This window comes from Lemur catta, chromosome 9, assembly GCF_020740605.2.
Source record: "Lemur catta isolate mLemCat1 chromosome 9, mLemCat1.pri, whole genome shotgun sequence".
Classification (NCBI taxonomy): domain Eukaryota; kingdom Metazoa; phylum Chordata; class Mammalia; order Primates; family Lemuridae; genus Lemur; species Lemur catta.
The window spans coordinates 19,647,535-19,673,622 of NC_059136.1; the positions used below are offsets into that span (position 1 = coordinate 19,647,535).

General features: G+C 55.0%; 1 long non-coding RNA gene and 8 pseudogenes across 1 annotated transcript; all 9 read left to right on the plus strand.

Moving 5' to 3' along the window:
- Nucleotides 1-501: 501 nt before the first annotated feature.
- On the plus strand, nt 502-575 carry LOC123645422 (annotated as a pseudogene).
- Nucleotides 576-3,691: 3,116 nt separating this feature from the next.
- LOC123645423 lies at nt 3,692-3,765 on the plus strand (annotated as a pseudogene).
- A 3,116-nt stretch (nt 3,766-6,881) lies between these two features.
- On the plus strand, nt 6,882-6,955 carry LOC123645404 (annotated as a pseudogene).
- A 3,130-nt stretch (nt 6,956-10,085) lies between these two features.
- LOC123645424 lies at nt 10,086-10,159 on the plus strand (annotated as a pseudogene).
- Nucleotides 10,160-13,279: 3,120 nt separating this feature from the next.
- Nucleotides 13,280-13,353, plus strand: LOC123645425 (annotated as a pseudogene).
- A 2,851-nt stretch (nt 13,354-16,204) lies between these two features.
- LOC123644791 lies at nt 16,205-25,757 on the plus strand. The gene is made up of 4 exons (XR_006737263.1): nt 16,205-16,243; nt 20,702-20,813; nt 22,543-22,553; nt 25,741-25,757. It is a non-coding gene; the product is annotated as an uncharacterized LOC123644791 (long non-coding RNA).
- LOC123645460 lies at nt 16,474-16,547 on the plus strand (annotated as a pseudogene).
- Nucleotides 19,716-19,789, plus strand: LOC123645427 (annotated as a pseudogene).
- On the plus strand, nt 22,907-22,980 carry LOC123645461 (annotated as a pseudogene).
- Nucleotides 25,758-26,088: the final 331 nt, after the last annotated feature.

Sequence of the window (26,088 nt, forward strand, 5' to 3'; positions counted from 1 at the left end):
GCCTTGTCTTGGGGTCATCATGCCCCAGCCACACATGGTAAGCACCGGGGCCTGGGCCCCTCACCTTTACTCATGCCAGTTTGGAAAAGGAACACGCATGGTCCCCGTATGCCCACAGATGTAATCTCTCCCCGCAGGACGCAGTGAAGTGAGATGTGGGCTTCGAAGGGATGACTTTCTCTCCTGCCCGGTGTGGCGACCTGATGGAAGAGACTAGGGAGCAGTTGTGCCCGCCATCATCCCCAAGGTGCAGTGGGAATTCTCTCCTACGGTAAGGATCTTGTGCCGGGATCAGCGCCACACCTCGTGGGGAGGGGATCGTGACTCTGCCTGGAGGCGGGGCCCTCACCATGCTAGCCAGCCGTGGGGCCGGTCATTGCTTGTGATGCCGGTCTCCCTGGTGGAAGAGTGTGGGTTGGCCAGCCCCGGGGTGACAGGAGGGCCCGGTGCTCAGTGTCCGCCCTGGATCTGGGGCTGAAGGTCCCTTTCGTACGTGTGCCTGGATCGATGATGTCTAAAAAAAATGGAAACTTTTGAAATCTGAACAAAATGAGTGAGGACTCGAGCTGAGGTCCAGCACGGGGATCGCCATGCCAGTGGGCTGAAGGGGGCTGAGTTAGTAGTGCTTGGGGTGAGTTAAGGCCTGTGATGTCTAGAAATCTGAAAGGCTCACGTATGTTGCAAGGAGTTGGGTTGGGCGGCGGTGTGAGCACACCCTGTTGGTGGCTTGCGGGGCTACCGTGGAAACCCTCTGAGGGCGTGGCCGGTGGCTTCCTTACCCCACCCTCACCAGACCCTGGGGAACTGAACGGGCATTGGCGATACCCCTGGGAAGTCCGTAGGCCTACCCGTGAGCCCCTCTCCCATTTGGCTGAGCCGGCCAGAGGTTGTGATGGGAGATCTCGGTTATGTCAGGAGGGCAGAGGTAGGAGCGGCTTCCAGGGCCGGGACGCCATTTTATATTTCTGCTCGCTTTTGTGTACGTGAAAGCACTGCCTGGGAGTTGAAAGAGAGACACCCACTATGGAATCCTAGCGGTCTGTTGTATTAACCACCGGACTGGCCGCCCATTCACGCGGTATGGCAGCCTTGGCCCTTGTGGGTTTTCCCGTCAAGCGAGCAAGGCCTTTTGAGTCCATGGCGGTCCTGCCTGCAAGTCCGTGCGGTGTCCGTCATTTGTGAAAGCGACGGGACTCTATCTTCCAAATGCTGGACTTTGAAGCTGGATGGAATTGGCCACCCTCCTGGGTCCTCAGTGGGTTTCCACAGTCTGTGAAGTGGTGACGAATGATGTTGCAGTGGAGGGGCTAGGGCGACTTTGAGTCAGGGCTTTGAGGACAGCGTAAATCTATGCCATGCCCGGCAGCAAAGTGAGCATGAGGGTTCTGGTCTTGCACGTGGCCAGACACACGTGGAACGTGAGATCCTATAGGTGCTTGCAAGGAGATGTTCCATTTGGGGAATTTTGTTTCCCCTGTACTCTGCAGATGGGGTGAGATATCGTTCCGGGGTCGTTCACCGGCGGACTGAGGAAACGCTGGTCTGGACAGCTGCACCGGCTCCCTTCTGGGGGCGGGACCAACGGAAAACACCCCGGAGGTAACATCCAGTTTTGAGTGGATTCAGTTTCGGGGGCTATGCTAATTCTGTTACAGGGGCTGTGGCCAAGCCTGTGCTGGGTCCGTGGACATGTTTGTCGGGGCCGGCAGAATCTCCCAGTGGGGATGGCTTTTTTGAGGACCCTGACGTGCTCACAAACCCAAGATGTTGTGAGTTTGCGCCTGTCATTTTCTTTCCTTTTCCTTTTTCTCTCTTTCTTTCTTTCTTTCTTTCTTTTTTTTTTTTTTTTTGACACGGAACAGTTCCCTGTAGATTCTTCCCAGGCGCTGTCAACCGAGTGTGTCAGGTGGCACCCATTGTTTCTTTATTAGTTTGTTTTCCCGATGAACAGAGCGAAGGAATTCACTTCCACTGAGCTATCCTTCTCCATGGAGGTAGCCCTGGGGTGTTCAGCCAACCATGCATCAGAAAACATTTGCAAACACGTGAAAGTCAGTCGGTCCATCCGTCGGTAGACTCACTCAATGGATGGATGATGCGGTGGATCCATGGAACCTCCGTGGATGCACTGATGCTTTCACCCGTACCGATCACGTTGACCCTGTGCACTCTGGTCCCTTACGCCTAAATGACAGGCTGCACCACACAGGCACACAGGATATCCATCTTCTGGGGCATTCTCCGTGATCAGACGATGACCAGCACACACGCGGGTGGTGCTTCTGTGCCGAGGTGTGACGGGCAGCCAGGCCATTTTCCTTTAGGGGCTCGGGATGCTGTAGGCGTCCGTGCCCTCAGGGGATCCTGCAACACCTGCGGCACACCTTTCAAGTGCGATTGTACCTTGGAATGCCGGCTTCCAGTGCATTCTGCATCCAACCTGTTCACATGGCAGATGATCGCATTTCAAATTCTTGGATGGTAACGTAGATGTTATGTCCACGGTCCCATACCCTCAGTGAGTTCCCACGGTGTATCAAGGGACAGGCGAGCGATATGCTGAGCCATGTCGAGGGCAGTGTGCTGAGAGTACGTGGAGAGGGGAGATTTCGGAGAAGATCTGTCCGGGGCTCCCTGAGCAAAGAAGGGAGCCCTATTCTTCTTAGCGGAGACGTTGTGTCCGGAGTTTCTCATGTGGTTAGGTACACCTAATCGGTACAGCTACGTCTCCCAGGAAGCCTCTTTTCTTTTTCTTTTCATTTTTTTCCCGGGGTGCCTGAGTTTCCCGGTTCTTTGCAGTCTGGTTGTCACCGAATGCCCTGGCGGGAGCTCAGTGGAAAAGCCGGTCATTAGGGCTTTGTCGTGCGTGCGGGGTGGCTGACCTGGAAGTAGGAACACAGTAGCCTCCCGAGGCAATGACCCCATTCTGGTCAGTTCGTCTTGGGAGGGTTTGGAGCGATTTCCGTGACTTCTTTAAGGAATGAAGAAATTCCTAGCAAGTGCCAAGAATCACTTCGCACAAAGAGTGTGAGGCATTGACGACGTGAGGAGCCATGGTGGGCTTCTGTCTCCTTGCCGTCAGGGCGGCACATTTACCTCAGCATTGAGCAAGGTCAGACACATCCGAGACGGATGATGAAATTAGTAGGCTCGCTGCACGCACAGAGTCATAGTGGTGGGAACACAGGCAGCCTTGTCTTGGGGTCATCATGCCCCAGCCACACATGGTAAGCACCGGGGCCTGGGCCCCTCACCTTTACTCATGCCAGTTTGGAAAAGGAACACGCATGGTCCCCGTATGCCCACAGATGTAATCTCTCCCCGCAGGACGCAGTGAAGTGAGATGTGGGCTTCGAAGGGATGACTTTCTCTCCTGCCCGGTGTGGCGACCTGATGGAAGAGACTAGGGAGCAGTTGTGCCCGCCATCATCCCCAAGGTGCAGTGGGAATTCTCTCCTACGGTAAGGATCTTGTGCCGGGATCAGCGCCACACCTCGTGGGGAGGGGATCGTGACTCTGCCTGGAGGCGGGGCCCTCACCATGCTAGCCAGCCGTGGGGCCGGTCATTGCTTGTGATGCCGGTCTCCCTGGTGGAAGAGTGTGGGTTGGCCAGCCCCGGGGTGACAGGAGGGCCCGGTGCTCAGTGTCCGCCCTGGATCTGGGGCTGAAGGTCCCTTTCGTACGTGTGCCTGGATCGATGATGTCTAAAAAAAATGGAAACTTTTGAAATCTGAACAAAATGAGTGAGGACTCGAGCTGAGGTCCAGCACGGGGATCGCCATGCCAGTGGGCTGAAGGGGGCTGAGTTAGTAGTGCTTGGGGTGAGTTAAGGCCTGTGATGTCTAGAAATCTGAAAGGCTCACGTATGTTGCAAGGAGTTGGGTTGGGCGGCGGTGTGAGCACACCCTGTTGGTGGCTTGCGGGGCTACCGTGGAAACCCTCTGAGGGCGTGGCCGGTGGCTTCCTTACCCCACCCTCACCAGACCCTGGGGAACTGAACGGGCATTGGCGATACCCCTGGGAAGTCCGTAGGCCTACCCGTGAGCCCCTCTCCCATTTGGCTGAGCCGGCCAGAGGTTGTGATGGGAGATCTCGGTTATGTCAGGAGGGCAGAGGTAGGAGCGGCTTCCAGGGCCGGGACGCCATTTTATATTTCTGCTCGCTTTTGTGTACGTGAAAGCACTGCCTGGGAGTTGAAAGAGAGACACCCACTATGGAATCCTAGCGGTCTGTTGTATTAACCACCGGACTGGCCGCCCATTCACGCGGTATGGCAGCCTTGGCCCTTGTGGGTTTTCCCGTCAAGCGAGCAAGGCCTTTTGAGTCCATGGCGGTCCTGCCTGCAAGTCCGTGCGGTGTCCGTCATTTGTGAAAGCGACGGGACTCTATCTTCCAAATGCTGGACTTTGAAGCTGGATGGAATTGGCCACCCTCCTGGGTCCTCAGTGGGTTTCCACAGTCTGTGAAGTGGTGACGAATGATGTTGCAGTGGAGGGGCTAGGGCGACTTTGAGTCAGGGCTTTGAGGACAGCGTAAATCTATGCCATGCCCGGCAGCAAAGTGAGCATGAGGGTTCTGGTCTTGCACGTGGCCAGACACACGTGGAACGTGAGATCCTATAGGTGCTTGCAAGGAGATGTTCCATTTGGGGAATTTTGTTTCCCCTGTACTCTGCAGATGGGGTGAGATATCGTTCCGGGGTCGTTCACCGGCGGACTGAGGAAACGCTGGTCTGGACAGCTGCACCGGCTCCCTTCTGTGGGCGGGACCAACGGAAAACACCCCGGAGGTAACATCCAGTTTTGAGTGGATTCAGTTTCGGGGGCTATGCTAATTCTGTTACAGGGGCTGTGGCCAAGCCTGTGCTGGGTCCGTTGACATGTTTGTCGGGGCCGGCAGCATCTCCCAGTGGGGATGGCTTTTTTGAGGACCCTGACGTGCTCACAAACCCAAGATGTTGTGAGTTTGCGCCTGTCATTTTCTTTCCTTTTCCTTTTTCTCTCTTTCTTTCTTTCTTTCTTTCTTTTTTTTTTTTTTTTTGACACGGAACAGTTCCCTGTAGATTCTTCCCAGGCGCTGTCAACCGAGTGTGTCAGGTGGCACCCATTGTTTCTTTATTAGTTTGTTTTCCCGATGAACAGAGCGAAGGAATTCACTTCCACTGAGCTATCCTTCTCCATGGAGGTAGCCCTGGGGTGTTCAGCCAACCATGCATCAGAAAACATTTGCAAACACGTGAAAGTCAGTCGGTCCATCCGTCGGTAGACTCACTCAATGGATGGATGATGCGGTGGATCCATGGAACCTCCGTGGATGCACTGATGCTTGCACCCGTACCGATCACGTTGACCCTGTGCACTCTGGTCCCTTACGCCTAAATGACAGGCTGCACCACACAGGCACACAGGATATCCATCTTCTGGGGCATTCTCCGTGATCAGAGGATGACCAGCACACACGCGGGTGGTGCTTCTGTGCCGAGGTGTGACGGGCAGCCAGGCCATTTTCCTTTAGGGGCTCGGGATGCTGTAGGCGTCCGTGCCCTCAGGGGATCCTGCAACGCCTGCGGCACACCTTTCAAGTGCGATTGTACCTTGGAATGCCGGCTTCCAGTGCATTCTGCATCCAACCTGTTCACATGGCAGATGATCGCATTTCAAATTCTTGGATGGTAACGTAGATGTTATGTCCACGGTCCCATACCCTCAGTGAGTTCCCACGGTGTATCAAGGGACAGGCGAGCGATATGCTGAGCCATGTCGAGGGCAGTGTGCTGAGAGTACGTGGAGAGGGGAGATTTCGGAGAAGATCTGTCCGGGGCTCCCTGAGCAAAGAAGGGAGCCCTATTCTTCTTAGCGGAGACGTTGTGTCCGGAGTTTCTCATGTGGTTAGGTACACCTAATCGGTACAGCTACGTCTCCCAGGAAGCCTCTTTTCTTTTTCTTTTCATTTTTTTCCCGGGGTGCCTGAGTTTCCCGGTTCTTTGCAGTCTGGTTGTCACCGAATGCCCTGGCGGGAGCTCAGTGGAAAAGCCGGTCATTAGGGCTTTGTCGTGCGTGCGGGGTGGCTGACCTGGAAGTAGGAACACAGTAGCCTCCCGAGGCAATGACCCCATTCTGGTCAGTTCGTCTTGGGAGGGTATGGAGCGATTTCCGTGACTTCTTTAAGGAATGAAGAAATTCCTAGCAAGTGCCAAGAATCACTTCGCACAAAGAGTGTGAGGCATTGACGACGTGAGGAGCCATGGTGGGCTTCTGTCTCCTTGCCGTCAGGGCGGCACATTTACCTCAGCATTGAGCAAGGTCAGACACATCCGAGACGGATGATGAAATTAGTAGGCTCGCTGCACGCACAGAGTCATAGTGGTGGGAACACAGGCAGCCTTGTCTTGGGGTCATCATGCCCCAGCCACACATGGTAAGCACCGGGGCCTGGGCCCCTCACCTTTACTCATGCCAGTTTGGAAAAGGAACACGCATGGTCCCCGTATGCCCACAGATGTAATCTCTCCCCGCAGGACGCAGTGAAGTGAGATGTGGGCTTCGAAGGGATGACTTTCTCTCCTGCCCGGTGTGGCGACCTGATGGAAGAGACTAGGGAGCAGTTGTGCCCGCCATCATCCCCAAGGTGCAGTGCGAATTCTCTCCTACGGTAAGGATCTTGTGCCGGGATCAGCGCCACACCTCGTGGGGAGGGGATCGTGACTCTGCCTGGAGGCGGGGCCCTCACCATGCTAGCCAGCCGTGGGGCCGGTCATTGCTTGTGATGCCGGTCTCCCTGGTGGAAGAGTGTGGGTTGGCCAGCCCCGGGGTGAGAGGAGGGCCCGGTGCTCAGTGTCCGCCCTGGATCTGGGGCTGAAGGTCCCTTTCGTACGTGTGCCTGGATCGATGATGTCTAAAAAAAATGGATACTTTTGAAATCTGAACAAAGTGAGTGAGGACTCGAGCTGAGGTCCAGCACGGGGATCGCCATGCCAGTGGGCTGAAGGGGGCTGAGTTAGTAGTGCTTGGGGTGAGTTAAGGCCTGTGATGTCTAGAAATCTGAAAGGCTCACGTATGTTGCAAGGAGTTGGGTTGGGCGGCGGTGTGAGCACACCCTGTTGGTGGCTTGCGGGGCTACCGTGGAAACCCTCTGAGGGCGTGGCCGGTGGCTTCCTTACCCCACCCTCACCAGACCCTGGGGAACTGAACGGGCATTGGCGATACCCCTGGGAAGTCCGTAGGCCTACCCGTGAGCCCCTCTCCCATTTGGCTGAGCCGGCCAGAGGTTGTGATGGGAGATCTCGGTTATGTCAGGAGGGCAGAGGTAGGAGCGGCTTCCAGGGCCGGGACGCCATTTTATATTTCTGCTCGCTTTTGTGTACGTGAAAGCACTGCCTGGGAGTTGAAAGAGAGACACCCACTATGGAATCCTAGCGGTCTGTTGTATTAACCACCGGACTGGCCGCCCATTCACGCGGTATGGCAGCCTTGGCCCTTGTGGGTTTTCCCGTCAAGCGAGCAAGGCCTTTTGAGTCCATGGCGGTCCTGCCTGCAAGTCCGTGCGGTGTCCGTCATTTGTGAAAGCGACGGGACTCTATCTTCCAAATGCTGGACTTTGAAGCTGGATGGAATTGGCCACCCTCCTGGGTCCTCAGTGGGTTTCCACAGTCTGTGAAGTGGTGACGAATGATGTTGCAGTGGAGGGGCTAGGGCGACTTTGAGTCAGGGCTTTGAGGACAGCGTAAATCTATGCCATGCCCGGCAGCAAAGTGAGCATGAGGGTTCTGGTCTTGCACGTGGCCAGACACACGTGGAACGTGAGATCCTATAGGTGCTTGCAAGGAGATGTTCCATTTGGGGAATTTTGTTTCCCCTGTACTCTGCAGATGGGGTGAGATATCGTTCCGGGGTCGTTCACCGGCGGACTGAGGAAACGCTGGTCTGGACAGCTGCACCGGCTCCCTTCTGTGGGCGGGACCAACGGAAAACACCCCGGAGGTAACATCCAGTTTTGAGTGGATTCAGTTTCGGGGGCTATGCTAATTCTGTTACAGGGGCTGTGGCCAAGCCTGTGCTGGGTCCGTGGACATGTTTGTCGGGGCCGGCAGAATCTCCCAGTGGGGATGGCTTTTTTGAGGACCCTGACGTGCTCACAAACCCAAGATGTTGTGAGTTTGCGCCTGTCATTTTCTTTCCTTTTCCTTTTTCTCTCTTTCTTTCTTTCTTTCTTTCTTTCTTTCTTTCTTTTTTTTTTTTTTTTTTTGACACGGAACAGTTCCCTGTAGATTCTTCCCAGGCGCTGTCAACCGAGTGTGTCAGGTGGCACCCATTGTTTCTTTATTAGTTTGTTTTCCCGATGAACAGAGCGAAGGAATTCACTTCCACTGAGCTATCCTTCTCCATGGAGGTAGCCCTGGGGTGTTCAGCCAACCATGCATCAGAAAACATTTGCAAACACGTGAAAGTCAGTCGGTCCATCCGTCGGTAGACTCACTCAATGGATGGATGATGCGGTGGATCCATGGAACCTCCGTGGATGCACTGATGCTTTCACCCGTACCGATCACGTTGACCCTGTGCACTCTGGTCCCTTACGCCTAAATGACAGGCTGCACCACACAGGCACACAGGATATCCATCTTCTGGGGCATTCTCCGTGATCAGAGGATGACCAGCACACACGCGGGTGGTGCTTCTGTGCCGAGGTGTGACGGGCAGCCAGGCCATTTTCCTTTAGGGGCTCGGGATGCTGTAGGCGTCCGTGCCCTCAGGGGATCCTGCAACGCCTGCGGCACACCTTTCAAGTGCGATTGTACCTTGGAATGCCGGCTTCGAGTGCATTCTGCATCCAACCTGTTCACATGGCAGATGATCGCATTTCAAATTCTTGGATGGTAACGTAGATGTTATGTCCACGGTCCCATACCCTCAGTGAGTTCCCACGGTGTATCAAGGGACAGGCGAGCGATATGCTGAGCCATGTCGAGGGCAGTGTGCTGAGAGTACGTGGAGAGGGGAGATTTCGGAGAAGATCTGTCCGGGGCTCCCTGAGCAAAGAAGGGAGCCCTATTCTTCTTAGCGGAGACGTTGTGTCCGGAGTTTCTCATGTGGTTAGGTACACCTAATCGGTACAGCTACGTCTCCCAGGAAGCCTCTTTTCTTTTTCTTTTCATTTTTTTCCCGGGGTGCCTGAGTTTCCCGGTTCTTTGCAGTCTGGTTGTCACCGAATGCCCTGGCGGGAGCTCAGTGGAAAAGCCGGTCATTAGGGCTTTGTCGTGCGTGCGGGGTGGCTGACCTGGAAGTAGGAACACAGTAGCCTCCCGAGGCAATGACCCCATTCTGGTCAGTTCGTCTTGGGAGGGTTTGGAGCGATTTCCGTGACTTCTTTAAGGAATGAGGAAATTCCTAGCAAGTGCCAAGAATCACTTCGCACAAAGAGTGTGAGGCATTGACGACGTGAGGAGCCATGGTGGGCTTCTGTCTCCTTGCCGTCAGGGCGGCACATTTACCTCAGCATTGAGCAAGGTCAGACACATCCGAGACGGATGATGAAATTAGTAGGCTCGCTGCACGCACAGAGTCATAGTGGTGGGAACACAGGCAGCCTTGTCTTGGGGTCATCATGCCCCAGCCACACATGGTAAGCACCGGGGCCTGGGCCCCTTACCTTTACTCATGCCAGTTTGGAAAAGGAACACGCATGGTCCCCGTATGCCCACAGATGTAATCTCTCCCCGCAGGACGCAGTGAAGTGAGATGTGGGCTTCGAAGGGATGACTTTCTCTCCTGCCCGGTGTGGCGACCTGATGGAAGAGACTAGGGAGCAGTTGTGCCCGCCATCATCCCCAAGGTGCAGTGCGAATTCTCTCCTACGGTAAGGATCTTGTGCCGGGATCAGCGCCACACCTCGTGGGGAGGGGATCGTGACTCTGCCTGGAGGCGGGGCCCTCACCATGCTAGCCAGCCGTGGGGCCGGTCATTGCTTGTGATGCCGGTCTCCCTGGTGGAAGAGTGTGGGTTGGCCAGCCCCGGGGTGACAGGAGGGCCCGGTGCTCAGTGTCCGCCCTGGATCTGGGGCTGAAGGTCCCTTTCGTACGTGTGCCTGGATCGATGATGTCTAAAAAAAATGGAAACTTTTGAAATCTGAACAAAATGAGTGAGGACTCGAGCTGAGGTCCAGCACGGGGATCGCCATGCCAGTGGGCTGAAGGGGGCTGAGTTAGTAGTGCTTGGGGTGAGTTAAGGCCTGTGATGTCTAGAAATCTGAAAGGCTCACGTATGTTGCAAGGAGTTGGGTTGGGCGGCGGTGTGAGCACACCCTGTTGGTGGCTTGCGGGGCTACCGTGGAAACCCTCTGAGGGCGTGGCCGGTGGCTTCCTTACCCCACCCTCACCAGACCCTGGGGAACTGAACGGGCATTGGCGATACCCCTGGGAAGTCCGTAGGCCTACCCGTGAGCCCCTCTCCCATTTGGCTGAGCCGGCCAGAGGTTGTGATGGGAGATCTCGGTTATGTCAGGAGGGCAGAGGTAGGAGCGGCTTCCAGGGCCGGGACGCCATTTTATATTTCTGCTCGCTTTTGTGTACGTGAAAGCACTGCCTGGGAGTTGAAAGAGAGACACCCACTATGGAATCCTAGCGGTCTGTTGTATTAACCACCGGACTGGCCGCCCATTCACGCGGTATGGCAGCCTTGGCCCTTGTGGGTTTTCCCGTCAAGCGAGCAAGGCCTTTTGAGTCCATGGCGGTCCTGCCTGCAAGTCCGTGCGGTGTCCGTCATTTGTGAAAGCGACGGGACTCTATCTTCCAAATGCTGGACTTTGAAGCTGGATGGAATTGGCCACCCTCCTGGGTCCTCAGTGGGTTTCCACAGTCTGTGAAGTGGTGACGAATGATGTTGCAGTGGAGGGGCTAGGGCGACTTTGAGTCAGGGCTTTGAGGACAGCGTAAATCTATGCCATGCCCGGCAGCAAAGTGAGCATGAGGGTTCTGGTCTTGCACGTGGCCAGACACACGTGGAACGTGAGATCCTATAGGTGCTTGCAAGGAGATGTTCCATTTGGGGAATTTTGTTTCCCCTGTACTCTGCAGATGGGGTGAGATATCGTTCCGGGGTCGTTCACCGGCGGACTGAGGAAACGCTGGTCTGGACAGCTGCACCGGCTCCCTTCTGTGGGCGGGACCAACGGAAAACACCCCGGAGGTAACATCCAGTTTTGAGTGGATTCAGTTTCGGGGGCTATGCTAATTCTGTTACAGGGGCTGTGGCCAAGCCTGTGCTGGGTCCGTGGACATGTTTGTCGGGGCCGGCAGAATCTCCCAGTGGGGATGGCTTTTTTGAGGACCCTGACGTGCTCACAAACCCAAGATGTTGTGAGTTTGCGCCTGTCATTTTCTTTCCTTTTCCTTTTTTCTCTCTTTCTTTCTTTCTTTCTTACTTTTTTTTTTTTTTTTTTTTGACACGGAACAGTTCCCTGTAGATTCTTCCCAGGCGCTGTCAACCGAGTGTGTCAGGTGGCACCCATTGTTTCTTTATTAGTTTGTTTTCCCGATGAACAGAGCGAAGGAATTCACTTCCACTGAGCTATCCTTCTCCATGGAGGTAGCCCTGGGGTGTTCAGCCAACCATGCATCAGAAAACATTTGCAAACACGTGAAAGTCAGTCGGTCCATCCGTCGGTAGACTCACTCAATGGATGGATGATGCGGTGGATCCATGGAACCTCCGTGGATGCACTGATGCTTTCACCCGTACCGATCACGTTGACCCTGTGCACTCTGGTCCCTTACGCCTAAATGACAGGCTGCACCACACAGGCACACAGGATATCCATCTTCTGGGGCATTCTCCGTGATCAGAGGATGACCAGCACACACGCGGGTGGTGCTTCTGTGCCGAGGTGTGACGGGCAGCCAGGCCATTTTCCTTTAGGGGCTCGGGATGCTGTAGGCGTCCGTGCCCTCAGGGGATCCTGCAACGCCTGCGGCACACCTTTCAAGTGCGATTGTACCTTGGAATGCCGGCTTCGAGTGCATTCTGCATCCAACCTGTTCACATGGCAGATGATCGCATTTCAAATTCTTGGATGGTAACGTAGATGTTATGTCCACGGTCCCATACCCTCAGTGAGTTCCCACGGTGTATCAAGGGACAGGCGAGCGATATGCTGAGCCATGTCGAGGGCAGTGTGCTGAGAGTACGTGGAGAGGGGAGATTTCGGAGAAGATCAGTCCGGGGCTCCCTGAGCAAAGAAGGGAGCCCTATTCTTCTTAGCGGAGACGTTGTGTCCGGAGTTTCTCATGTGGTTAGGTACACCTAATCGGTACAGCTACGTCTCCCAGGAAGCCTCTTTTCTTTTTCTTTTCATTTTTTTCCCGGGGTGCCTGAGTTTCCCGGTTCTTTGCAGTCTGGTTGTCACCGAATGCCCTGGCGGGAGCTCAGTGGAAAAGCCGGTCATTAGGGCTTTGTCGTGCGTGCGGGGTGGCTGACCTGGAAGTAGGAACACAGTAGCCTCCCGAGGCAATGACCCCATTCTGGTCAGTTCGTCTTGGGAGGGTTTGGAGCGATTTCCGTGACTTCTTTAAGGAATGAGGAAATTCCTAGCAAGTGCCAAGAATCACTTCGCACAAAGAGTGTGAGGCATTGACGACGTGAGGAGCCATGGTGGGCTTCTGTCTCCTTGCCGTCAGGGCGGCACATTTACCTCAGCATTGAGCAAGGTCAGACACATCCGAGACGGATGATGAAATTAGTAGGCTCGCTGCACGCACAGAGTCATAGTGGTGGGAACACAGGCAGCCTTGTCTTGGGGTCATCATGCCCCAGCCACACATGGTAAGCACCGGGGCCTGGGCCCCTTACCTTTACTCATGCCAGTTTGGAAAAGGAACACGCATGGTCCCCGTATGCCCACAGATGTAATCTCTCCCCGCAGGACGCAGTGAAGTGAGATGTGGGCTTCGAAGGGATGACTTTCTCTCCTGCCCGGTGTGGCGACCTGATGGAAGAGACTAGGGAGCAGTTGTGCCCGCCATCATCCCCAAGGTGCAGTGCGAATTCTCTCCTACGGTAAGGATCTTGTGCCGGGATCAGCGCCACACCTCGTGGGGAGGGGATCGTGACTCTGCCTGGAGGCGGGGCCCTCACCATGCTAGCCAGCCGTGGGGCCGGTCATTGCTTGTGATGCCGGTCTCCCTGGTGGAAGAGTGTGGGTTGGCCAGCCCCGGGGTGACAGGAGGGCCCGGTGCTCAGTGTCCGCCCTGGATCTGGGGCTGAAGGTCCCTTTCGTACGTGTGCCTGGATCGATGATGTCTAAAAAAAATGGAAACTTTTGAAATCTGAACAAAATGAGTGAGGACTCGAGCTGAGGTCCAGCACGGGGATCGCCATGCCAGTGGGCTGAAGGGGGCTGAGTTAGTAGTGCTTGGGGTGAGTTAAGGCCTGTGATGTCTAGAAATCTGAAAGGCTCACGTATGTTGCAAGGAGTTGGGTTGGGCGGCGGTGTGAGCACACCCTGTTGGTGGCTTGCGGGGCTACCGTGGAAACCCTCTGAGGGCGTGGCCGGTGGCTTCCTTACCCCACCCTCACCAGACCCTGGGGAACTGAACGGGCATTGGCGATACCCCTGGGAAGTCCGTAGGCCTACCCGTGAGCCCCTCTCCCATTTGGCTGAGCCGGCCAGAGGTTGTGATGGGAGATCTCGGTTATGTCAGGAGGGCAGAGGTAGGAGCGGCTTCCAGGGCCGGGACGCCATTTTATATTTCTGCTCGCTTTTGTGTACGTGAAAGCACTGCCTGGGAGTTGAAAGAGAGACACCCACTATGGAATCCTAGCGGTCTGTTGTATTAACCACCGGACTGGCCGCCCATTCACGCGGTATGGCAGCCTTGGCCCTTGTGGGTTTTCCCGTCAAGCGAGCAAGGCCTTTTGAGTCCATGGCGGTCCTGCCTGCAAGTCCGTGCGGTGTCCGTCATTTGTGAAAGCGACGGGACTCTATCTTCCAAATGCTGGACTTTGAAGCTGGATGGAATTGGCCACCCTCCTGGGTCCTCAGTGGGTTTCCACAGTCTGTGAAGTGGTGACGAATGATGTTGCAGTGGAGGGGCTAGGGCGACTTTGAGTCAGGGCTTTGAGGACAGCGTAAATCTATGCCATGCCCGGCAGCAAAGTGAGCATGAGGGTTCTGGTCTTGCACGTGGCCAGACACACGTGGAACGTGAGATCCTATAGGTGCTTGCAAGGAGATGTTCCATTTGGGGAATTTTGTTTCCCCTGTACTCTGCAGACGGGGTGAGATATCGTTCCGGGGACGTTCACCGGCGGACTGAGGAAACGCTGGTCTGGACAGCTGCACCGGCTCCCTTCTGGGGGCGGGACCAACGGAAAACACCCCGGAGGTAACATCCAGTTTTGAGTGGATTCAGTTTCGGGGGCTATGCTAATTCTGTTACAGGGGCTGTGGCCAAGCCTGTGCTGGGTCCGTTGACATGTTTGTCGGGGCCGGCAGAATCTCCCAGTGGGGATGGCTTTTTTGAGGACCCTGACGTGCTCACAAACCCAAGATGTTGTGAGTTTGCGCCTGTCATTTTCTTTCCTTTTCCTTTTTCTCTCTTTCTTTCTTTCTTTCTTTCTTTCTTTTTTTTTTTTTTTTTGACACGGAACAGTTCCCTGTAGATTCTTCCCAGGCGCTGTCAACCGAGTGTGTCAGGTGGCACCCATTGTTTCTTTATTAGTTTGTTTTCCCGATGAACAGAGCGAAGGAATTCACTTCCACTGAGCTATCCTTCTCCATGGAGGTAGCCCTGGGGTGTTCAGCCAACCATGCATCAGAAAACATTTGCAAACACGTGAAAGTCAGTCGGTCCATCCGTCGGTAGACTCACTCAATGGATGGATGATGCGGTGGATCCATGGAACCTCCGTGGATGCACTGATGCTTTCACCCGTACCGATCACGTTGACCCTGTGCACTCTGGTCCCTTACGCCTAAATGACAGGCTGCACCACACAGGCACACAGGATATCCATCTTCTGGGGCATTCTCCGTGATCAGAGGATGACCAGCACACACGCGGGTGGTGCTTCTGTGCCGAGGTGTGACGGGCAGCCAGGCCATTTTCCTTTAGGGGCTCGGGATGCTGTAGGCGTCCGTGCCCTCAGGGGATCCTGCAACGCCTGCGGCACACCTTTCAAGTGCGATTGTACCTTGGAATGCCGGCTTCCAGTGCATTCTGCATCCAACCTGTTCACATGGCAGATGATCGCATTTCAAATTCTTGGATGGTAACGTAGATGTTATGTCCACGGTCCCATACCCTCAGTGAGTTCCCACGGTGTATCAAGGGACAGGCGAGCAATATGCTGAGCCATGTCGAGGGCAGTGTGCTGAGAGTACGTGGAGAGGGGAGATTTCGGAGAAGATCTGTCCGGGGCTCCCTGAGCAAAGAAGGGAGCCCTATTCTTCTTAGCGGAGACGTTGTGTCCGGAGTTTCTCATGTGGTTAGGTACACCTAATCGGTACAGCTACGTCTCCCAGGAAGCCTCTTTTCTTTTTCTTTTCATTTTTTTCCCGGGGTGCCTGAGTTTCCCGGTTCTTTGCAGTCTGGTTGTCACCGAATGCCCTGGCGGGAGCTCAGTGGAAAAGCCGGTCATTAGGGCTTTGTCGTGCGTGCGGGGTGGCTGACCTGGAAGTAGGAACACAGTAGCCTCCCGAGGCAATGACCCCATTCTGGTCAGTTCGTCTTGGGAGGGTTTGGAGCGATTTCCGTGACTTCTTTAAGGAATGAAGAAATTCCTAGCAAGTGCCAAGAATCACTTCGCACAAAGAGTGTGAGGCATTGACGACGTGAGGAGCCATGGTGGGCTTCTGTCTCCTTGCCGTCAGGGCGGCACATTTACCTCAGCATTGAGCAAGGTCAGACACATCCGAGACGGATGATGAAATTAGTAGGCTCGCTGCACGCACAGAGTCATAGTGGTGGGAACACAGGCAGCCTTGTCTTGGGGTCATCATGCCCCAGCCACACATGGTAAGCACCGGGGCCTGGGCCCCTCACCTTTACTCATGCCAGTTTGGAAAAGGAACACGCATGGTCCCCGTATGCCCACAGATGTAATCTCTCCCCGCAGGACGCAGTGAAGTGAGATGTGGGCTTCGAAGGGATGACTTTCTCTCCTGCCCGGTGTGGCGACCTGATGGAAGAGACTAGGGAGCAGTTGTGCCCGCCATCATCCCCAAGGTGCAGTGGGAATTCTCTCCTACGGTAAGGATCTTGTGCCGGGATCAGCGCCACACCTCGTGGGGAGGGGATCGTGACTCTGCCTGGAGGCGGGGCCCTCACCATGCTAGCCAGCCGTGGGGCCGGTCATTGCTTGTGATGCCGGTCTCCCTGGTGGAAGAGTGTGGGTTGGCCAGCCCCGGGGTGACAGGAGGGCCCGGTGCTCAGTGTCCGCCCTGGATCTGGGGCTGAAGGTCCCTTTCGTACGTGTGCCTGGATCGATGATGTCTAAAAAAAATGGAAACTTTTGAAATCTGAACACAGTGAGTGAGGACTCGAGCTGAGGTCCAGCACGGGGATCGCCATGCCAGTGGGCTGAAGGGGGCTGAGTTAGTAGTGCTTGGGGTGAGTTAAGGCCTGTGATGTCTAGAAATCTGAAAGGCTCACGTATGTTGCAAGGAGTTGGGTTGGGCGGCGGTGTGAGCACACCCTGTTGGTGGCTTGCGGGGCTACCGTGGAAACCCTCTGAGGGCGTGGCCGGTGGCTTCCTTACCCCACCCTCACCAGACCCTGGGGAACTGAACGGGCATTGGCGATACCCCTGGGAAGTCCGTAGGCCTACCCGTGAGCCCCTCTCCCATTTGGCTGAGCCGGCCAGAGGTTGTGATGGGAGATCTCGGTTATGTCAGGAGGGCAGAGGTAGGAGCGGCTTCCAGGGCCGGGACGCCATTTTATATTTCTGCTCGCTTTTGTGTACGTGAAAGCACTGCCTGGGAGTTGAAAGAGAGACACCCACTATGGAATCCTAGCGGTCTGTTGTATTAACCACCGGACTGGCCGCCCATTCACGCGGTATGGCAGCCTTGGCCCTTGTGGGTTTTCCCGTCAAGCGAGCAAGGCCTTTTGAGTCCATGGCGGTCCTGCCTGCAAGTCCGTGCGGTGTCCGTCATTTGTGAAAGCGACGGGACTCTATCTTCCAAATGCTGGACTTTGAAGCTGGATGGAATTGGCCACCCTCCTGGGTCCTCAGTGGGTTTCCACAGTCTGTGAAGTGGTGACGAATGATGTTGCAGTGGAGGGGCTAGGGCGACTTTGAGTCAGGGCTTTGAGGACAGCGTAAATCTATGCCATGCCCGGCAGCAAAGTGAGCATGAGGGTTCTGGTCTTGCACGTGGCCAGACACACGTGGAACGTGAGATCCTATAGGTGCTTGCAAGGAGATGTTCCATTTGGGGAATTTTGTTTCCCCTGTACTCTGCAGATGGGGTGAGATATCGTTCCGGGGTCGTTCACCGGCGGACTGAGGAAACGCTGGTCTGGACAGCTGCACCGGCTCCCTTCTGTGGGCGGGACCAACGGAAAACACCCCGGAGGTAACATCCAGTTTTGAGTGGATTCAGTTTCGGGGGCTATGCTAATTCTGTTACAGGGGCTGTGGCCAAGCCTGTGCTGGGTCCGTGGACATGTTTGTCGGGGCCGGCAGAATCTCCCAGTGGGGATGGCTTTTTTGAGGACCCTGACGTGCTCACAAACCCAAGATGTTGTGAGTTTGCGCCTGTCATTTTCTTTCCTTTTCCTTTTTCTCTCTTTCTTTCTTTCTTTCTTTCTTTCTTTCTTTCTTTCTTTCTTTCTTTCTTTCTTTCTTTCTTTCTTTCTTTTTTTTTTTTTTTTTTTTTGACACGGAACAGTTCCCTGTAGATTCTTCCCAGGCGCTGTCAACCGAGTGTGTCAGGTGGCACCCATTGTTTCTTTATTAGTTTGTTTTCCCGATGAACAGAGCGAAGGAATTCACTTCCACTGAGCTATCCTTCTCCATGGAGGTAGCCCTGGGGTGTTCAGCCAACCATGCATCAGAAAACATTTGCAAACACGTGAAAGTCAGTCGGTCCATCCGTCGGTAGACTCACTCAATGGATGGATGATGCGGTGGATCCATGGAACCTCCGTGGATGCACTGATGCTTTCACCCGTACCGATCACGTTGACCCTGTGCACTCTGGTCCCTTACGCCTAAATGACAGGCTGCACCACACAGGCACACAGGATATCCATCTTCTGGGGCATTCTCCGTGATCAGAGGATGACCAGCACACACGCGGGTGGTGCTTCTGTGCCGAGGTGTGACGGGCAGCCAGGCCATTTTCCTTTAGGGGCTCGGGATGCTGTAGGCGTCCGTGCCCTCAGGGGATCCTGCAACGCCTGCGGCACACCTTTCAAGTGCGATTGTACCTTGGAATGCCGGCTTCCAGTGCATTCTGCATCCAACCTGTTCACATGGCAGATGATCGCATTTCAAATTCTTGGATGGTAACGTAGATGTTATGTCCACGGTCCCATACCCTCAGTGAGTTCCCACGGTGTATCAAGGGACAGGCGAGCGATATGCTGAGCCATGTCGAGGGCAGTGTGCTGAGAGTACGTGGAGAGGGGAGATTTCGGAGAAGATCAGTCCGGGGCTCCCTGAGCAAAGAAGGGAGCCCTATTCTTCTTAGCGGAGACGTTGTGTCCGGAGTTTCTCATGTGGTTAGGTACACCTAATCGGTACAGCTACGTCTCCCAGGAAGCCTCTTTTCTTTTTCTTTTCATTTTTTTCCCGGGGTGCCTGAGTTTCCCGGTTCTTTGCAGTCTGGTTGTCACCGAATGCCCTGGCGGGAGCTCAGTGGAAAAGCCGGTCATTAGGGCTTTGTCGTGCGTGCGGGGTGGCTGACCTAGAAGTAGGAACACAGTAGCCTCCCGAGGCAATGACCCCATTCTGGTCAGTTGGTCTTGGGAGGGTTTGGAGCGATTTAAGTGACTTCTTTAAGGAATGAAGAAATTCCTAGCAAGTGCCAAGAATCACTTCGCACAAAGAGTGTGAGGCATTGACGACGTGAGGAGCCATGGTGGGCTTCTGTCTCCTTGCCGTCAGGGCGGCACATTTACCTCAGCATTGAGCAAGGTCAGACACATCCGAGACGGATGATGAAATTAGTAGGCTCGCTGCACGCACAGAGTCATAGTGGTGGGAACACAGGCAGCCTTGTCTTGGGGTCATCATGCCCCAGCCACACATGGTAAGCACCGGGGCCTGGGCCCCTCACCTTTACTCATGCCAGTTTGGAAAAGGAACACGCATGGTCCCCGTATGCCCACAGATGTAATCTCTCCCCGCAGGACGCAGTGAAGTGAGATGTGGGCTTCGAAGGGATGACTTTCTCTCCTGCCCGGTGTGGCGACCTGATGGAAGAGACTAGGGAGCAGTTGTGCCCGCCATCATCCCCAAGGTGCAGTGGGAATTCTCTCCTACGGTAAGGATCTTGTGCCGGGATCAGCGCCACACCTCGTGGGGAGGGGATCGTGACTCTGCCTGGAGGCGGGGCCCTCACCATGCTAGCCAGCCGTGGGGCCGGTCATTGCTTGTGATGCCGGTCTCCCTGGTGGAAGAGTGTGGGTTGGCCAGCCCCGGGGTGACAGGAGGGCCCGGTGCTCAGTGTCCGCCCTGGATCTGGGGCTGAAGGTCCCTTTCGTACGTGTGCCTGGATCGATGATGTCTAAAAAAAATGGAAACTTTTGAAATCTGAACAAAATGAGTGAGGACTCGAGCTGAGGTCCAGCACGGGGATCGCCATGCCAGTGGGCTGAAGGGGGCTGAGTTAGTAGTGCTTGGGGTGAGTTAAGGCCTGTGATGTCTAGAAATCTGAAAGGCTCACGTATGTTGCAAGGAGTTGGGTTGGGCGGCGGTGTGAGCACACCCTGTTGGTGGCTTGCGGGGCTACCGTGGAAACCCTCTGAGGGCGTGGCCGGTGGCTTCCTTACCCCACCCTCACCAGACCCTGGGGAACTGAACGGGCATTGGCGATACCCCTGGGAAGTCCGTAGGCCTACCCGTGAGCCCCTCTCCCATTTGGCTGAGCCGGCCAGAGGTTGTGATGGGAGATCTCGGTTATGTCAGGAGGGCAGAGGTAGGAGCGGCTTCCAGGGCCGGGACGCCATTTTATATTTCTGCTCGCTTTTGTGTACGTGAAAGCACTGCCTGGGAGTTGAAAGAGAGACACCCACTATGGAATCCTAGCGGTCTGTTGTATTAACCACCGGACTGGCCGCCCATTCACGCGGTATGGCAGCCTTGGCCCTTGTGGGTTTTCCCGTCAAGCGAGCAAGGCCTTTTGAGTCCATGGCGGTCCTGCCTGCAAGTCCGTGCGGTGTCCGTCATTTGTGAAAGCGACGGGACTCTATCTTCCAAATGCTGGACTTTGAAGCTGGATGGAATTGGCCACCCTCCTGGGTCCTCAGTGGGTTTCCACAGTCTGTGAAGTGGTGACGAATGATGTTGCAGTGGAGGGGCTAGGGCGACTTTGAGTCAGGGCTTTGAGGACAGCGTAAATCTATGCCATGCCCGGCAGCAAAGTGAGCATGAGGGTTCTGGTCTTGCACGTGGCCAGACACACGTGGAACGTGAGATCCTATAGGTGCTTGCAAGGAGATGTTCCATTTGGGGAATTTTGTTTCCCCTGTACTCTGCAGACGGGGTGAGATATCGTTCCGGGGACGTTCACCGGCGGACTGAGGAAACGCTGGTCTGGACAGCTGCACCGGCTCCCTTCTGGGGGCGGGACCAACGGAAAACACCCCGGAGGTAACATCCAGTTTTGAGTGGATTCAGTTTCGGGGGCTATGCTAATTCTGTTACAGAGGCTGTGGCCAAGCCTGTGCTGGGTCCGTTGACATGTTTGTCGGGGCCGGCAGAATCTCCCAGTGGGGATGGCTTTTTTGAGGACCCTGACGTGCTCACAAACCCAAGATGTTGTGAGTTTGCGCCTGTCATTTTCTTTCCTTTTCCTTTTTCTCTCTTTCTTTCTTTCTTTCTTTCTTTTTTTTTTTTTTTTTTGACACGGAACAGTTCCCTGTAGATTCTTCCCAGGCGCTGTCAACCGAGTGTGTCAGGTGGCACCCATTGTTTCTTTATTAGTTTGTTTTCCCGATGAACAGAGCGAAGGAATTCACTTCCACTGAGCTATCCTTCTCCATGGAGGTAGCCCTGGGGTGTTCAGCCAACCATGCATCAGAAAACATTTGCAAACACGTGAAAGTCAGTCGGTCCATCCGTCGGTAGACTCACTCAATGGATGGATGATGCGGTGGATCCATGGAACCTCCGTGGATGCACTGATGCTTTCACCCGTACCGATCACGTTGACCCTGTGCACTCTGGTCCCTTACGCCTAAATGACAGGCTGCACCACACAGGCACACAGGATATCCATCTTCTGGGGCATTCTCCGTGATCAGAGGATGACCAGCACACACGCGGGTGGTGCTTCTGTGCCGAGGTGTGACGGGCAGCCAGGCCATTTTCCTTTAGGGGCTCGGGATGCTGTAGGCGTCCGTGCCCTCAGGGGATCCTGCAACGCCTGCGGCACACCTTTCAAGTGCGATTGTACCTTGGAATGCCGGCTTCCAGTGCATTCTGCATCCAACCTGTTCACATGGCAGATGATCGCATTTCAAATTCTTGGATGGTAACGTAGATGTTATGTCCACGGTCCCATACCCTCAGTGAGTTCCCACGGTGTATCAAGGGACAGGCGAGCGATATGCTGAGCCATGTCGAGGGCAGTGTGCTGAGAGTACGTGGAGAGGGGAGATTTCGGAGAAGATCAGTCCGGGGCTCCCTGAGCAAAGAAGGGAGCCCTATTCTTCTTAGCGGAGACGTTGTGTCCGGAGTTTCTCATGTGGTTAGGTACACCTAATCGGTACAGCTACGTCTCCCAGGAAGCCTCTTTTCTTTTTCTTTTCATTTTTTTCCCGGGGTGCCTGAGTTTCCCGGTTCTTTGCAGTCTGGTTGTCACCGAATGCCCTGGCGGGAGCTCAGTGGAAAAGCCGGTCATTAGGGCTTTGTCGTGCGTGCGGGGTGGCTGACCTGGAAGTAGGAACACAGTAGCCTCCCGAGGCAATGACCCCATTCTGGTCAGTTCGTCTTGGGAGGGTTTGGAGCGATTTCCGTGACTTCTTTAAGGAATGAAGAAATTCCTAGCAAGTGCCAAGAATCACTTCGCACAAAGAGTGTGAGGCATTGACGACGTGAGGAGCCATGGTGGGCTTCTGTCTCCTTGCCGTCAGGGCGGCACATTTACCTCAGCATTGAGCAAGGTCAGACACATCCGAGACGGATGATGAAATTAGTAGGCTCGCTGCACGCACAGAGTCATAGTGGTGGGAACACAGGCAGCCTTGTCTTGGGGTCATCATGCCCCAGCCACACATGGTAAGCACCGGGGCCTGGGCCCCTTACCTTTACTCATGCCAGTTTGGAAAAGGAACACGCATGGTCCCCGTATGCCCACAGATGTAATCTCTCCCCGCAGGACGCAGTGAAGTGAGATGTGGGCTTCGAAGGGATGACTTTCTCTCCTGCCCGGTGTGGCGACCTGATGGAAGAGACTAGGGAGCAGTTGTGCCCGCCATCATCCCCAAGGTGCAGTGGGAATTCTCTCCTACGGTAAGGATCTTGTGCCGGGATCAGCGCCACACCTCGTGGGGAGGGGATCGTGACTCTGCCTGGAGGCGGGGCCCTCACCATGCTAGCCAGCCGTGGGGCCGGTCATTGCTTGTGATGCCGGTCTCCCTGGTGGAAGAGTGTGGGTTGGCCAGCCCCGGGGTGACAGGAGGGCCCGGTGCTCAGTGTCCGCCCTGGATCTGGGGCTGAAGGTCCCTTTCGTACGTGTGCCTGGATCGATGATGTCTAAAAAAAATGGAAACTTTTGAAATCTGAACACAGTGAGTGAGGACTCGAGCTGAGGTCCAGCACGGGGATCGCCATGCCAGTGGGCTGAAGGGGGCTGAGTTAGTAGTGCTTGGGGTGAGTTAAGGCCTGTGATGTCTAGAAATCTGAAAGGCTCACGTATGTTGCAAGGAGTTGGGTTGGGCGGCGGTGTGAGCACACCCTGTTGGTGGCTTGCGGGGCTACCGTGGAAACCCTCTGAGGGCGTGGCCGGTGGCTTCCTTACCCCACCCTCACCAGACCCTGGGGAACTGAACGGGCATTGGCGATACCCCTGGGAAGTCCGTAGGCCTACCCGTGAGCCCCTCTCCCATTTGGCTGAGCCGGCCAGAGGTTGTGATGGGAGATCTCGGTTATGTCAGGAGGGCAGAGGTAGGAGCGGCTTCCAGGGCCGGGACGCCATTTTATATTTCTGCTCGCTTTTGTGTACGTGAAAGCACTGCCTGGGAGTTGAAAGAGAGACACCCACTATGGAATCCTAGCGGTCTGTTGTATTAACCACCGGACTGGCCGCCCATTGACGCGGTATGGCAGCCTTGGCCCTTGTGGGTTTTCCCGTCAAGCGAGCAAGGCCTTTTGAGTCCATGGCGGTCCTGCCTGCAAGTCCGTGCGGTGTCCGTCATTTGTGAAAGCGACGGGACTCTATCTTCCAAATGCTGGACTTTGAAGCTGGATGGAATTGGCCACCCTCCTGGGTCCTCAGTGGGTTTCCACAGTCTGTGAAGTGGTGACGAATGATGTTGCAGTGGAGGGGCTAGGGCGACTTTGAGTCAGGGCTTTGAGGACAGCGTAAATCTATGCCATGCGCGGCAGCAAAGTGAGCATGAGGGTTCTGGTCTTGCACGTGGCCAGACACACGTGGAACGTGAGATCCTATAGGTGCTTGCAAGGAGATGTTCCATTTGGGGAATTTTGTTTCCCCTGTACTCTGCAGACGGGGTGAGATATCGTTCCGGGGTCGTTCACCGGCGGACTGAGGAAACGCTGGTCTGGACAGCTGCACCGGCTCCCTTCTGTGGGCGGGACCAACGGAAAACACCCCGGAGGTAACATCCAGTTTTGAGTGGATTCAGTTTCGGGGGCTATGCTAATTCTGTTTCAGGGGCTGTGGCCAAGCCTGTGCTGGGTCCGTTGACATGTTTGTCGGGGCCGGCAGAATCTCCCAGTGGGGATGGCTTTTTTGAGGACCCTGACGTGCTCACAAACCCAAGATGTTGTGAGTTTGCGCCTGTCATTTTCTTTCCTTTTCCTTTTTCTCTCTTTCTTTCTTTCTTTCTTTTTTTTTTTTTTTTTTTTTTGACACGGAACAGTTCCCTGTAGATTCTTCCCAGGCGCTGTCAACCGAGTGTGTCAGGTGGCACCCATTGTTTCTTTATTAGTTTGTTTTCCCGATGAACAGAGCGAAGGAATTCACTTCCACTGAGCTATCCTTCTCCATGGAGGTAGCCCTGGGGTGTTCAGCCAACCATGCATCAGAAAACATTTGCAAACACGTGAAAGTCAGTCGGTCCATCCGTCGGTAGACTCACTCAATGGATGGATGATGCGGTGGATCCATGGAACCTCCGTGGATGCACTGATGCTTTCACCCGTACCGATCACGTTGACCCTGTGCACTCTGGTCCCTTACGCCTAAATGACAGGCTGCACCACACAGGCACACAGGATATCCATCTTCTGGGGCATTCTCCGTGATCAGAGGATGACCAGCACACACGCGGGTGGTGCTTCTGTGCCGAGGTGTGACGGGCAGCCAGGCCATTTTCCTTTAGGGGCTCGGGATGCTGTAGGCGTCCGTGCCCTCAGGGGATCCTGCAACGCCTGCGGCACACCTTTCAAGTGCGATTGTACCTTGGAATGCCGGCTTCCAGTGCATTCTGCATCCAACCTGTTCACATGGCAGATGATCGCATTTCAAATTCTTGGATGGTAACGTAGATGTTATGTCCACGGTCCCATACCCTCAGTGAGTTCCCACGGTGTATCAAGGGACAGGCGAGCGATATGCTGAGCCATGTCGAGGGCAGTGTGCTGAGAGTACGTGGAGAGGGGAGATTTCGGAGAAGATCTGTCCGGGGCTCCCTGAGCAAAGAAGGGAGCCCTATTCTTCTTAGCGGAGACGTTGTGTCCGGAGTTTCTCATGTGGTTAGGTACACCTAATCGGTACAGCTACGTCTCCCAGGAAGCCTCTTTTCTTTTTCTTTTCATTTTTTTCCCGGGGTGCCTGAGTTTCCCGGTTCTTTGCAGTCTGGTTGTCACCGAATGCCCTGGCGGGAGCTCAGTGGAAAAGCCGGTCATTAGGGCTTTGTCGTGCGTGCGGGGTGGCTGACCTGGAAGTAGGAAAACAGTAGCCTCCCGAGGCAATGACCCCATTCTGGTCAGTTCGTCTTGGGAGGGTTTGGAGCGATTTCCGTGACTTCTTTAAGGAATGAGGAAATTCCTAGCAAGTGCCAAGAATCACTTCGCACAAAGAGTGTGAGGCATTGACGACGTGAGGAGCCATGGTGGGCTTCTGTCTCCTTGCCGTCAGGGCGGCACATTTACCTCAGCATTGAGCAAGGTCAGACACATCCGAGACGGATGATGAAATTAGTAGGCTCGCTACACGCACAGAGTCATAGTGGTGGGAACACAGGCAGCCTTGTCTTGGGGTCATCATGCCCCAGCCACACATGGTAAGCACCGGGGCCTGGGCCCTTTACCTTTACTCATGCCAGTTTGGAAAAGGAACACGCATGGTCCCCGTATGCCCACATTTGTAATCTCTCCCCGCAGGACGCAGTGAAGTGAGATGTGGGCTTCGAAGGGATGACTTTCTCTCCTGCCCGGTGTGGCGACCTGATGGAAGAGACTAGGGAGCAGTTGTGCCCGCCATCATCCCCAAGGTGCAGTGGGAATTCTCTCCTACGGTAAGGATCTTGTGCCGGGATCAGCGCCACACCTCGTGGGGAGGGGATCGTGACTCTGCCTGGAGGCGGGGCCCTCACCATGCTAGCCAGCCGTGGGGCCGGTCATTGCTTGTGATGCCGGTCTCCCTGGTGGAAGAGTGTGGGTTGGCCAGCCCCGGGGTGACAGGAGGGCCCGGTGCTCAGTGTCCGCCCTGGATCTGGGGCTGAAGGTCCCTTTCGTA